This window comes from Rhagoletis zephyria, unplaced genomic scaffold (assembly GCF_001687245.7).
Source record: "Rhagoletis zephyria isolate East Lansing unplaced genomic scaffold, Rhagoletis_zephyria_1.1 Rzeph_scaffold_00234, whole genome shotgun sequence".
In the NCBI taxonomy this organism is placed as follows: Eukaryota; Metazoa; Arthropoda; class Insecta; order Diptera; family Tephritidae; genus Rhagoletis; species Rhagoletis zephyria.
In genome coordinates this window covers 146,990-161,364 of record NW_016157318.1, presented here as the reverse complement: position 1 = coordinate 161,364, position 14,375 = coordinate 146,990, and the positions used below count along the sequence as shown (strand labels likewise).

The 14,375-nt window shown below is 35.9% G+C and overlaps 1 protein-coding gene across 2 annotated transcripts in view; it reads right to left on the bottom strand.

Moving 5' to 3' along the window:
- Nucleotides 1-14,375, bottom strand: part of amon (prohormone processing protease amontillado) — a 240,163-nt gene that overhangs the window by 119,543 nt on the left and 106,245 nt on the right. The window lies entirely within an intron of this gene.

Sequence of the window (14,375 nt, the reverse complement as noted above, 5' to 3'; positions counted from 1 at the left end):
TAGACACCCGCGGATGCGAATGCAGATGCGGATGTCAAGTATTTTTGAAAAACAACTAAATTAAGTTAGTAAATTATGTTATTTAGGTAAATAAATAAATGGAAAAGTTTGTAATTTTTAATAAATTTAGTACTTAAATTTAAAAATTGGAACATTATCTATATACTTATTTTTGAAAGGTAGTACACTAGTAGTTTATTGCTCTGACGGTAAAGAGAGCTTTGCCGACATATTCTATTTAGTTTGTCCGTGAAATGTAGACTTAAGTTGTTCTGTCAAATGTCTATAGATATGTTCATATCTACTTTTATACTTATGGAGAAGCAGTACAGTGTCTTTTTGAGCTATCTCTGCGCGAATTCTGAACCAGTTCGATTTGCTACAGGGTAAAATATATGTGACCTGGTCTACGAAAAGGGAGCTTACGTGCGAAAACTAGTTTTCTGTGAAAAAGCTGTTAAAAGTAAGCAACTCGTTTCGTCAGTTTCTCATTATCTCGTTAATTGTTCTCCGCGCCGGACGTCCAGTAAGTGTTGTTGTTGGTCGGAATATTATTATAGTTTTATTATTATTATTATTAACATTATTATTATTATTATTAATATTATTATTATTTTTAGTCAGAGCTGGGTCGTAATGATTCCTTTAGGAATTAAATTACTCCCAATTACAGATTACAAGGAATTGTAATTAGGAATCAATTCCTTCAGTCCACAGCAAAGGAATCGATTACTTTTTCAATTCATTGAAGTAATTTCAAATGTAATTGGTTTTTTCTTTAATTCCATTACAAGGAATTCCATATTGTAATTGGAATAAATTACGTGCTAGTAATGTAATTTTGTTTCCAATTCCTTTGAAAGGAATTGAAAATGTAATTGATTTTTTTTTCAATTCCATTACCTGGAATCGCAAGCGTACTTTAGTTTTTTCAATTACTCAAAGGAATTGTAAAAGTAATCGAGAAACTGAAAGTTCATTCACGAATGTACAATCTGAAATTTTTGTTTTGGTCAAAGATTAAAATCGAAAGCACACATTGGACATCTTCTATGTATATCTATATATATAAAAATCTTGTGTTCGTATGTCACGGTCATCAAAACCCGAGAACGGCTGAACCGATTTGAATAATTTTTTTTCTATTATTCGGTATAATACCAGAACCAATGATATCGCAAAAATTTGGAGGGTTGCCACCTATTTTAAAATTTTTAAACCCAATTATATTGATAAAATTAATGAATTATTACAATATGGGTATCAACTTAAAGAGGTTAAAGAAAGAGAACTGCTGGAAGTATTTTTGACGAGGGCTGCCACCTATTTGAAAATTTAAGCTCGGTCAAATTGTTAAAAAAAAAAAGAAATATGTATTGCCATGTGGGTGTCAAACTAAAGAGTTTTAAGAAGGCTTACTGCCGAAAATATGTTTGAGGAGGGTTGCCATCTGTTTGAAACTTTAACCAAATTACATTGATAAAATAAATAAAATATTACAATATGGCTATCAAATTAAAGAGGTTTAAAAAAGATAACTGTTGGAAAATTTTTGAGGGGGCTGACACCTATTCGGTTGGCATGTGGGAGTCAAACTAAAGGCTTCCAGAAATATGCAATATGAAAAGTTCGGTTTATATGGGAGGTGCCACGCCCCATTCTCCACCCATTTTCTCCATGAGTATGGAATTGGTCTTATATGTATATGTATATATCACCATACCCAGTTCTAGTCCTGTACCACAAATATATGCAGTTTGAAAAATTCGGTTTGTATGGGAGGTGCCACGCCCCCTTTCTATATCGAAACCTGTTTTTAGCCTATAACCATCCTTGGAAATTCTGCAGTACATTCCGAAATTTGAAAAAAATCGGTACGGCCTTTCTCGAGCTATGCGAACAGAAAAAAAACGCTTTTCAAAATATACATATATTAGTACAGACTAGCCAATATCTGCTTGTTTTGCGGCTTAAAACACTACTACCGATGAAAATCGATGGATAAATAAGCAAGTTTGCAAGGATTAGGTTGAAGTGGCTGCTAGGCTCAGAGGGCGCCAGCACACTTAGGCCCGATCAGGGCCCATTGTGATTTGCGAGGGTTAAGTGAAAGTGCAATAATTTTTTGTATGAAATACTAGCAGGAAATAATGTTACCCATACGCCATATCGTACATGACCGTATGACCATGTTAAAGTTTGAATTTTTTTCATTCGCAATGAAAACTTAAAATGAAAATAATTTGACTAAATGACCTTATCTAAAAAAACGGTATACAGATCCGTAACATACTCCTTAAAATTAATTTTACGTCTCTCGGCGTTTTTTGTGTAATTTTAGCGTCGTTACAGTGTTATCATCAAAATTTAGCCATAGCAATGAAATTTGTTTATAAAACTCTTAGGAGGTAGGATCTCCAGTCCCACAGGGCTCGTAATTCAAGCGGACTCTATCCTCATTTGTAACGCAGGATACCAGTAAGAGTACTTCAAAGGCCCCAGAAGGCACGCCATTTTGGGTAGAATTAAGGGTACCATAATATACACAATTAACTCAGTGCATTTTTATAGATACGCAGGGATTAGTCCAAGAGAACAGCAGTGCCCAAGGCAGCCACATTTATGGGTCTCATCTTCCGCGAAGCGCGTTCGCGGTAGGATCTGGAAAATTTAACCCTTACCCTATAAACTGAACAGCTACAGTTTAAGCTATTCAGTTTTCTTAAAGTCCAATTAGTAATACTACTTAGGTATAAGTTGTTTATTCAAGGCAGTTAGCAACCAAGAAATTTAACAAAGCTATTGCAATTCAAACGTAAACAATATTTTTTTTTATACATTTTTCGATTACTTTTTAAATTACTTTGAGGAATGGAATTGGAAAAAAATCAATTACATTTTCAATTCCTTTCAAAGGAATTNACTTCTAAGCAAGTTAGGATTTTCTGCTTTTCACCACGTGAAAAAGCATCTCATCTTCCATCCGAATCAACCAAAAAGTGAAAATTGATTTTTTGACACCTAAGCCCCCTTTCCGTAGACCAGGTCACATATGTAAATACCTAAATACACTTAGGTCCCTTTTTGTGCGATATATGCATTCCTCAGAAAGCCGCATAAAAAAGTTCTTTACTTTCATACAAAAGCAGTATTTTCAAGAACCGCTGATACTCCGAAAAAAAAAATTCTTAAAAACCGCATAAAAAAATCCAGCGAGGCAAGATTAAGCAAAAAAAAACCATTTATTTCTTCACTTCAACACTTAGATAATATACCATGTAAAACTGAACATTAATGAAATAAATAAAATTTGATCTGTATTTTAACCAAAAAAACAAAATACCACAATAAATACATGAATTATGTAAAAACACCAAGACAAATTATTTATCAGAAGCATTGTCTCTTACACACTGAAAAAAAGTCATAAAAACTTTCAAAAAAGCAAAATCGCTACAGCTAAAAAATGGTTTGAAAACCCGCATAAATTAAACTCCGCATAAAAAGAGACCTAAGTGTATATACATATGTGTTCCCATGTTTTTGTAAGCACATGCATATTTCTCCAAAAAATTCGATACTGCTTGGTGAATCTGCTTTCTTATTTCACTTTGGTGACGAAATAAATGATATTTAGTGTTTCACGCTTCATATTTTTTAAGTAACTCGAAGCTGTCTTTAGGGATTTTTATGTACATAAGTAGATAGCTTCAGATGTCTCCCCTAGATATTACTAGCACTGCGACAGCACGGCAAAGTAAATAAGTAACATACAACGCAATTTCGAATGTATTTATTAATTCCGCCTAAGAGTTGGAAAATTCTTTCGGCAAGTCAGAAGTGCGTGTGGGTGAAGACATGCAGTCCCTAATGCCAAACGTGCGGTGGCAAAGATATGAAATTAATTACATATATCAATAGCGTATACTACTTGTCAGGCAGCTGAAGTTAATTTCGGCGCGAAAGTCCACCGCAGGAAGTTGGAATATGAACCGCAGAAAATTTTAGCAAAGTGTCAAAATTAATTTAACCGCATAAACTCCTGAATGTTGTTTCAATATATATATATGTAGCTTATTTGTGTGGGGAAGGATGAAAATAAATAGTGAGCACATCAACAGCCAATTTTAATATATATAGTATACATATTTAGCACATAAAATAAATAAGAAAATCTAAGCATTATTTTGTATTGAATTATTATTTTTTTAGTAGCAAAAAGTCGAAGTCTTTGGCAGATAATTAAATTATAGAGGACTTATGAATACTTAATACTAGTGATGTGCTGAGTCGAAACTTTTAAGTATTAGCCGATACACTGAGTATCGATCAAGATTTAAAAGTATCGACTCAGCACGTTTATAAATTATCCAATACTCTCGATCCTCGGTGCCGAAACACTCAGATTTCAAATAGTAAGAGCGCACAACAGCTAAAAAATGCTATCAAGTCTGGGAGAGGCCTCGCCTTTCAATAACTGACTACAATGGCTAATACAGCTGAACAAAATTATAAATGTAGATACATATGTATGTACATACATATATGGGCAAATCTAAAAAACCATCTACTTCATACATCTACATTCATTCATCTACATACTTCTAGAACAATTTTTTTAAGCATTTTAAAGGTATATATAACATTATAACAACTAGTAGTTAGAAAAAGATTTAGATCGTTTCGATGTATTTTCCAAATGTGCCTTCTATTAAGATATTTTTGTAATAAAAAGTACGCTCAAGGTCGCAGAATATATCATTTTTAAAAGTTGTTCGTAATTGTTTGCAGCATACAATACATACTTAAAAAGTTTTTAAAAGGAAATGCTTCAAAAACTATACGCGATAAACGGAAAAATTTTAAAATTGTGAAAAGTAGAGCTACACAGTTTTCGTTACTTGCCATTTAGTTATTTTTTAAAGCACACTTTAGTTACCAACTACATATGAAGTGTACACATAAGTACTACTTGTACATAGAATTTCAAACCAGTATCTGGTGTACTTCGAAAGTTATGGCATAATTAATTTTTCACCTCTTAAAAATTACATACAAAATTCACTTGTTTTTAATATTTATTTGAATTAAAACATCTATAACTCAAAAGTTATGCAACAAATTGATTTTTGAGGCTTCAAGTATACGTCTATGAATTATATCCAAAAGCAACCAGCTTGATATAGTTTACAACAATGCAAAAAAGCTAAATAGCACAAAAGTTACCTGTTTTTTAGATTTGCCCATATAAGCAAATCTTGCGAGTTGTGTTTTAAGTGCCCACCTTCTCTCGGCAGAAAAAAAACGCTACCTTGCATTTATTTCGCGACAGTTTTTATTTTTTAACATTAACCTTTGTGCCAATACGAATTTTCCAAACGTCTTTCCAACACAAAATATAACCGGGTATCTACACGTATGTAGGTTTTTACGTTTATTAAGGACTGAAATGTAAATTTTGAGGTTTTCATTGCTACTAGTTTATTTTTATTCAACGTTTTATACACATACATATGTATGTACATACGAATATTATCACTGGGATGCCCCCTCGGAGTCGTTCAAACAGAAATTGGTTTGCATTCTCTTTTATTACCAGGAAAAAGTTGTCGAATATACAGACTTTCAAAATAGCCAGCGAGCTCTGGCCTGACTATAACAGGACGAAGACACTAGACCAGTTTAACAAATAGATCGACGGCAGAAGTATTTTGAATTGTAGCAACCATCCCAGACCACTGTCCCATTGGCAAACATGCAGAGAGAAGGTACTCCCATATAATAAAGCTTACCGCAGCTTTCAGCTGGAAAGAATAAAGTGTCCAGCATTTCCTTTGTGAGTGCCCAGTTCTAAGGCTATTATACAAGCATGGACCGAAAAAAACAGTTATTCTCCTTTTAGTCAAGAATCCTGGGTTCTTTTTATTCTTCGAACCTTTTAGGTAATATATATTTTTTTATAATTCAATAGAATTAAGTACAGCCCGGTGAGTTTAGTATTTAGACCTCTAACATTCTGGTAATAAATATTGAAGAAAAAATTACTATTAATTAAAGTTTTTGACGTAGAATACATCTTACGTTTCGATATGGAGGCTATGCTGAAATGTTGTAGTTGTAATTTTTAGAGCATCACAAAAACCCTTATTGCACGAGAACTAAGGAAGCGAGTTCAAAGAAGTGTGGCGTTTCAAAGATAAAATTCCAAACCTATCGACAGATTCATTTTTGTAAGTAACGAATTCGGTGTCTGTCTTAGAAACAACGGTAAACATTGGCTTATTTTGGGGTAGATTTTGAGCCTTTAAAGTTCTCCAGCAGCTTATGATTTGCAGATATAACATTCATTTACGGGTTATAGATTCCTTCAACAACAAATATTGAGCATTTTAAGACAAAAAATTATTGAAAAAATTTGAAAATTTTTTTTATTACCAAAATACTCGAAAATCGCTCGAATGATTTTGTTTTTGTTTTCTTTAATCAAAAACTCAAGAGTTTTCCTTTCGTTTGGTATATGGGAAGTACTGGTGGATATCTTCTAAGTATGTTTATTTTATTCAATGGGCATAAATGATTTCCCATACAAAATCACTTCGTCATCGTTTTGCAAACATGTGCATGCGTTGGAAGTGGGGGAAGGAGACAAAAAGTATGTATGTGTGCGTAAGTACATATTTCGGCTTTTGATAAACAGACGACGCAATATTTATAACCTAATCGCAGCTCCCATAATAATACATAATCTTATCTTATCTTACTAATATTATAAATGTGAAAGTTTGTATGTTTGGATGTTTGGGAAACCATCACGAGGAAACAACTGAACGGATTTGCATGAAATTTGGTACGCAGATAGCTTATGGGGCAGATTGGTTAATAGGCTATTTTTTTAAGAGTTGCCACCTATTAAATAAGTTTAGTATTTAATATGCGGGAACAACTGAATGGATTTGCATGAAAATTTGCACACAGGTAGCTTATGACCTAGTTTGGAATATAGGCTACTTTTCTTAAGAGTTGCCACCTGTTAAAAAAGTTTCATTAAATTAATACGCGGAAACGACTGAATGGATTTGCATGAAATTTTGCAAGCAGATAGCTTATGGCCTACAGTGGAAAGTAGGCTAATACTTTGGAAGAGTTGCCACCTGTTAAAAAAGTTTAATTAAATTAATACGCGGAAACGACTAAACGGATTAGCATGAAATTTTGCTCACAGATAGCTCATGACCTAGGTTAGAAAGTAGGCTACTTTTTTTAAGAGTTGCCACCTGTTAGAAATGTTTAATTTAATTAATACGCGGAAATGAGTGATCTGATTTGCATGGAAGTTTTCACACGGATAGCTTATGAGCTAGGTTGAAAAATAGGCTACCTTTTTTAAGAGTTACCACCTGCTAAAAAAGTTTAATTAAATTAATACGCGGAAGTGTTTTTTTTTTTTGGGCAGGAACATAGCGACAGGGGATTTTTAAGAACGTTGGGAGAAAAAATTTCGATGAAAAAATATTTTTTTCTCGGGTTCAAAACTATCCTCTCTTTTAAGTTGGAACCAACAATACACACCCACAAAATTTCATTGAAATCGGTTAAGCGGTTTCGGAGATTAGCGTAAACGAACACAGTTACACGGGATTTTTATATATTAAGATTAGAATGGTTTGAAAAAACACTATTTTTGGAAATCCATAAACGCTTAATCAAAATATTGTTGTTTGTGAGAAAAAAAGAGTCACTTATTTTTTTATTTTGGAACAAAAAAATTTTGGAGGCTGTGGTAGTCGGTTTTTTATAAAAACGCCGATGTTTTCAATTTTCTTATTTTCGTAACATGTTATAGGGCAGTTAAAAGTGTTGTTTTTACATGTAATTACTCAGGTATTATTGGGGTATATTCCCTTAATTACATACCTGCCTTGAACAGTTAGAATGGGCCTAATGCCCGAAAATATGCTTTCGAAAAGAGACCGCTAAAATTAATACGTTGATACTGAACGTTTTAAGCACTGTCACGGGTTCAAACTAGTTACCAGCGGGTTTCTGGGGCGCTGATTGCGCATCTGATGTCAGTTTTTCAAAACTCTAAAATGGCGGTACCAATATGGCGATCTTTTTTTTGGATTTATTCGAAACTCGGTTGGTTGGTTGGTTGGTTGAAGTGGCGAGTTTAACAACTCCAATTAGCACTTATGCGTGCCGTTTTAAAACCACTACTCGCAACTTAAACCTGAAAAGAAAGCCCGAAAAGAAAGCAGCAGAAGTCGGTTATATACCCCAGCCTGTGGAGTTCAAGAACTTAAGAAGTTGCAGTGGTTTAATATCACTTATGTCCGTTAAACCGCAGAAGCAGGGTTTGCCTAGAAGCCTGATTCTAGTCCTACATAGTGCTGGGCAATCGCAGAGCAGATGCTCCACCGTTTCTTCTGCATCTGGTGAATTGCAACTACGACAAGATATGTTGTGTTCCAGTCCTAGTCTTGCAGCATGGATTCCCACGGCCCAGTGGCCTGTGTAAACGGCAGTTAGTCGAGATAGATCCTTCCTGTTTAGTTTGATAAGAAAAGCAGTGCGTTTTGCGCTGTAGGTGGGCCACAGACTCCTGCAGACCCTACAGGATTGTAGGTTTTTCCACCCACTGCTAGCCACATTTTTCCAGTGCTGAGAGATGCGGCTCTTGATATAGCTCAGAGGCACAAGAACCTCCTTTGCCTCTGAGATATCCAGAGCCGACCCATTCCTGGCCAGCTCGTCAGCCATCTCGTTGCCATGAATTCTGCTGTGCCCCGGCACCCAGATCAGTGCAACGACGTGCCTGTCGGCTAAAACCATAACGTTCTCCCTGCACTGTTTTATTATGCTGGAGGTGATGCTTACAGAGCCAAGTGCCTTGATCGCTGTCTGACTATCTGAGAAAATAGCAATGCTGGTTCTCGCTAGCTTCGAGGCTAAAATTATTTTGCACGCCTCATTTATGGCAAAGACCTCTGCCTGAAAAACACTGGCCGAATTAGGTAATCGAATAGACTCTTCAATTTGGAGGTCGGTTGAAAAAATTCCCGCCCCTGCCCCACAATCCATTTTTGAACCGTCCGTAAAAATGGATACTTCGAAGCGTTCAGTAAAAATAGGATCCTTCCACTCCTTTCTTGATGGAAAAATCGTGCCGAAGTTTTTCTTGAAGAGAAGCGAAGGACAAATGTAGTCAGTTTTTTCGCGAATGCTTGGGTCGTTGAAAGAATACAGGATACGTCCATGCCCGTACGTACGTTCTTTCCACAATCCAAGTTCCCTCAACCTGAGCGCACTCTGTGAAGCACTTTCCTTGATAAAGAGATCAATCGGTGGCAGATGACAGATGACATTCAATGCTTCCGTTGGACATGATCTGATCGCCCCAGTAATCGCAATGCAGGCTGACCTTTGTACCCTGCCTAACATTGTGCGTATGTAGTTCATCTCTACGGCTTTCCACCAAACCAGCGAACCGTATGCAATAATTGGGCGAATCACCGCCTTGTACATCCATAGCATAAGATCAGGTCGTAGGCCCCACCTCTTACCCAGCATTTTCTTGCAGGAATACAGAGCACCATAGGCCTTTTTTACTCGGTGCTCTGTATTCATTTTCCAGTTTAATTTCGGTGTGAGAATGACTCCCAAATACTTAGCGTAAGGGGAAAGAGAGAGAGTAAGCCCGTTCAAGGAAGGTAGGTTAAAATTAGGAATCTTTTTTCTTGTAGTGAATAATAGTAATTCGGTCTTCGAGGGATTAACGTTGAGCCCGCAGCCATTTCCCCAAGTGCTCTTTGAAGCATTTCGCTTATCACATTTATGCACAATCCGGATACCATAATCACTACATCGTCTGCATACGCAACAACTTTGACCCCTTCCCTGTTGAGTCTTAGAAGAATGTTGTTTAGTACGCAAAGCCACAGCAGCGGCGACAGTACCCCGCCTTGCGGAGTCCCCCGCTTTGGATGACTGATGACTACGCTGGTGCCTAGCTTAGCGTTTACAATCCTTGTACGAAGCATGGTAGATATCCAGTTTACCAGGAAGTTTTCAATCCCCAGGTTTCTGAGTGATTGCTCTATCGCCTCCAGACTAACGTTGTTGAACGCCCCTTCTATGTCCAGGAAGGCCGCCAACGTATATTGTTTATTTTCCAGCGATGATTCTACCGTTTGTATGACCTCATGGAGCGCAGATTCTGTGGAGCGCCCTTTTAGGTAAGCATGCTGTGCAGTAGACAATTCTCCATTGCCTAGTTTCGAACGAATGTGCATGTCCAGTAGCCGCTCGAAAGTTTTCAGTACAAAAGACGAGAGACTGATGGGTCTGAAGTCCTTAGGCACCGTGTGTCCTCTCTTGCCTACCTTGGGAATGAAAACTACTTTAACACTTTGCCAAGTAGACGGAACATGGTTGAGCATTATGCATGCTTTGAAAATGCTCTCCAGCCATGAAATAGCCCACGGCTGGGCTTCCTGTAGCATTGCTGGAAAGATCCCGTCCGGACCCGGGGATTTGTACGGAGAGAAGCTGTTAATTGCCCATGCAATCTTCTCCCGCGTGATAATTTCGTTAACGACATTAATGGATGGTGCCGCTACGTTGCTATCTACACCTGAGACCTGATTTAGGTCACAGCCTTGAAAATGGGTACGAAGAAGGAGTTCTAATGTCTCCTTAGAGCTATTGGTCCATCCTCCATCTTCCTTTTTTAGGAAGGAAGGATTGCTGTGTTCCTTGGATAGGATCCTCCCAATTCTGGCGGATTCTTTCGTTGATTCTCTAGAAGAGCAGAAATCCCTCCAGGATTCCTGTTTTGCTTTGCGAAATGCCTTTTTGTAAATTCTCAAGCTATCTCTATAGGTCTGCCGGTTGCCCATGGAATAGCTTAAGTTGAAGGCTTTGCGAGAAACTCGGTACTCGGTAGTTTTTGGGGTCGCTGATTACAAATCTAAAGTAAATTTTTTTAAATTCAAAATGGCGGATCCAATATGGCGATCAATTTCTTAAATATGACTAAAACTAAAACGTTGAAACTGATCATTTTAAGCATTATTATGGGTTAAAACTCGTTACCAGAGGGTATGGGGTCGGTGTTTACGAATCTGATGCCAGATTTTCAAAATTTAAAGTGACGGAACTAATATAGCGATCAGATAAAAAAAAATATTGGATTTGGATCCGACATTTTGAATGTTGAAAATCTGCAGACATCAGATTTGTACACAGAAACCCACTGGCAACAAGCCTCAACCCATGACAATGCTTAAAACTTTCAGTATCAGCGCTTTAATTTAAGTATTTTTTTAAGAATTTTATAGCAAAATGGGATCCGTCATTTTGAATTTTAAAAATTATTTCAGATTCGTAATCAGCGACCTTAAAAATTCCCGAGTTCCAAGTTTCGAAGCAATCCAGCATTTTTTTTTCATTGATCGCCATTTTGGATCCGCCAATTTTAATTTTGAAAAACTGATCTCAGGTGCGTAATCAGCGACGCCAGAAATCCCCTGGTAACGAGTTTGAACCCATCGTAATGCTTAAAACGTTCAGTATCGACGTTTTAATATAGCGGTCTCTTCTCGAAAGCATATTTTCGGGAACTAGGCCCGACTAACTAAAACTGACTAGCGCAACCTCCAAAAAAAAAAATTCTTTTTTTTTTTCAAAATAAAAAGTACCTTTCTTTTTTTATCCGGCCCAGTATCCTCCCTGAAGTCGAACCCATTAGAAGAATGGGAAGAGCTGAAAACTGCCTTTCCTTTGTTGTTCTGTTCCTTGCGAACGATTGTTCAACACGTCAAGAAATCGGTTGACTGGCAAACATTTGGAAAAACTTCTATTCTTAGGAAGTGCAACAGAAGAAGGATTTTTCCTTGAAATATTTTATTGATAAATGTTTTCTTAAATAAGATTAACTTGTAATATTTTCCAAACTATATATATCTGTGTAAATACCAGTCATCATTAAACATGTCGTCGGTGTTTTGTGCAAAACCGCCCATCGACCAATTGCAAAACCGCCTATATTACGGCACTAAAATTTTACAGGAGAGCGATAAAACGGATTTTCATTGAAGGTATTGCCTTGATAGGCGCTATTTTCTCTAGCTATTATTTTCCAAATTTATTGTTTTAATAACGATTTTTATGCATAAAACTTGATGCTGGAATTCATGGTTACCAAATCTCATTTTTGCCACAACGGCGATTTAGGCGGTTTTGCAACTGGTCGATGGGCGGTTTTGCAAAAACAGCAACGATATAGTTCTGCTATGTAACAGAGTTTTATTTATTTTCAGTTCCTACATTACTAAATTTTAGTATTCATTATTTGATTTCATAAAATAAGTTTAACTTAATACGAAATACACAATGAGTACCGATACGAGTAGGTATCAATACTTTAGGTCCGATATTTTTCAGGCATCGATACATTTTTCGATACTACTTCCAAGTAAAAGTATCGATAACTGCATGTTATCGTTTCAGCCATACCCATAATGCACTATACTACATATAATAATTATACTAACATCCTTTATTTGAGTTTATGCCATAACGGAAATTTTAAAAAATTTAAATATTGGAGGATTCTTATCTTACTATCTTACTAATCTTATCTTACTAATATTATAAATGTGAAAGTTTGTATGTTTGGATGTTTGGGAAATCATCACGCGGAAACGACTGAACGGATTTGCATGAAATTTGGTACGCAGATAGCTTATGGGGCAGATTGGTTAATAGGCTATTTTTTTAAGAGTTGCCACCTGTTAAAAAAGTTTAATTTATTTAATATGCGGGAACGACTGAATGGATTTGCATGAAAATTTGCACACAGGTAGCTTATGACCTAGGTTGGAAAATAGGCTACTTTTCTTAAGAGTTACCACCTGTTAAAAAAGTTTCATTAAATTAATACGCGGAAACGACTGAATGGATTTGCATGAAATTTTGCAAGCAGATAGCTTATGACCTACAGTGGAAAATAGGGTAATTTTTTGAAAGAGTTGCCACCTGTTAAAAAAGTTTTAATTAATTAATACGCGGAAACGATGAACAGATTTGCATGGCATTTCGCACAGAGATAGCTTATGACCTATGTTGGAAAATAGGCAACTATTTTAAGAGTTATCACGTATTAGGAAAGTTTAATTAAATTAATACGCGAAATACTGAACTGATTTGCAGAAAGTTGGCACACAGATAGCTTATGACATAGACTGGAAAATAGGCTACTTTTTTAAGAATTGCCATCTGAAAATGAATTTTCGCTCAAAGATGGTTTATGACTGGACTGAAAAATGGCTACTTCCTTAACCGGGTTTCCGATCAGAACGAAATTTAGTACACTTTTACGGATTTCGGAAGATGGTCTTAGACTGAAAGTAAGTCCGATAATCAAGGCCCCTCCCATACAAATTGGAATTTTCATATTACATACTATCTCTGGAAACTTGGTATAGTGATATGATGTGAAATCAATGTTGCCATTAATGATTGAAGTTTTAATCAGTTAATTAATTCGATTAAATTCAATCTGATTACAGTTAATCATGATTAATTTTAATCTGACTAAGCAGTTAATCGTAATCGCGATTAAAAAATATTTTTAATCATAACTCTTAATTTGATCAAGTAGGTTTGGTGATTAATTAAGTTATGCTGGAATTTCCCTGTGCACACAAAGCAAGTTAATCCGGTATGGCTAAGTCGGGTTTCCTCATCAGTCTAAGCAATTTGGTGTGCATTTTCATTAAGGTATATACCAACAAACTTTTACAAACTAGGTTTGTAAAAGTTTGTAAATAGTTATATTATGTGCTTTTTATAAGCGTAAAAACAAAATAATTACTATAACTGGTTTTTGGTTTCAGACCTGACAAACTAGACAAATTAATCAGATTTTATTTTTAATTGGATTAACGATTAATGTTTATATTATTTAAACGTAATCGCAGCCACCGATTAACGATTAAAAAAATGTTATCATTAATCGTACAGTTGATTACGACTAATTAATTTTAATCGTCAAAGCGATTAACATTTTAGTCGTTAACTTTTAATCGTTAATCAGATTAACAGTTTGCCAACACTGTGTGAAATCATGTTCATATTCACGGAGAAAAATGGACGTTTTTGGAAAAGAGGCGTAGCACCTCCCATACTGACTGAAAGTTTCATATTGATATCTCTTCAAATGTTTGGGGTAAAGCACTCAAGCTGGGTATGGAAATACATATGTATCCATGTATGTATGTGAAACTAATACCATACTCATGGAGAAAAATGAGAGTTATTGGAAAATGTGGTGTGGCAACTCCCATGCAAATTGATTTTTCTATGCTGCATAT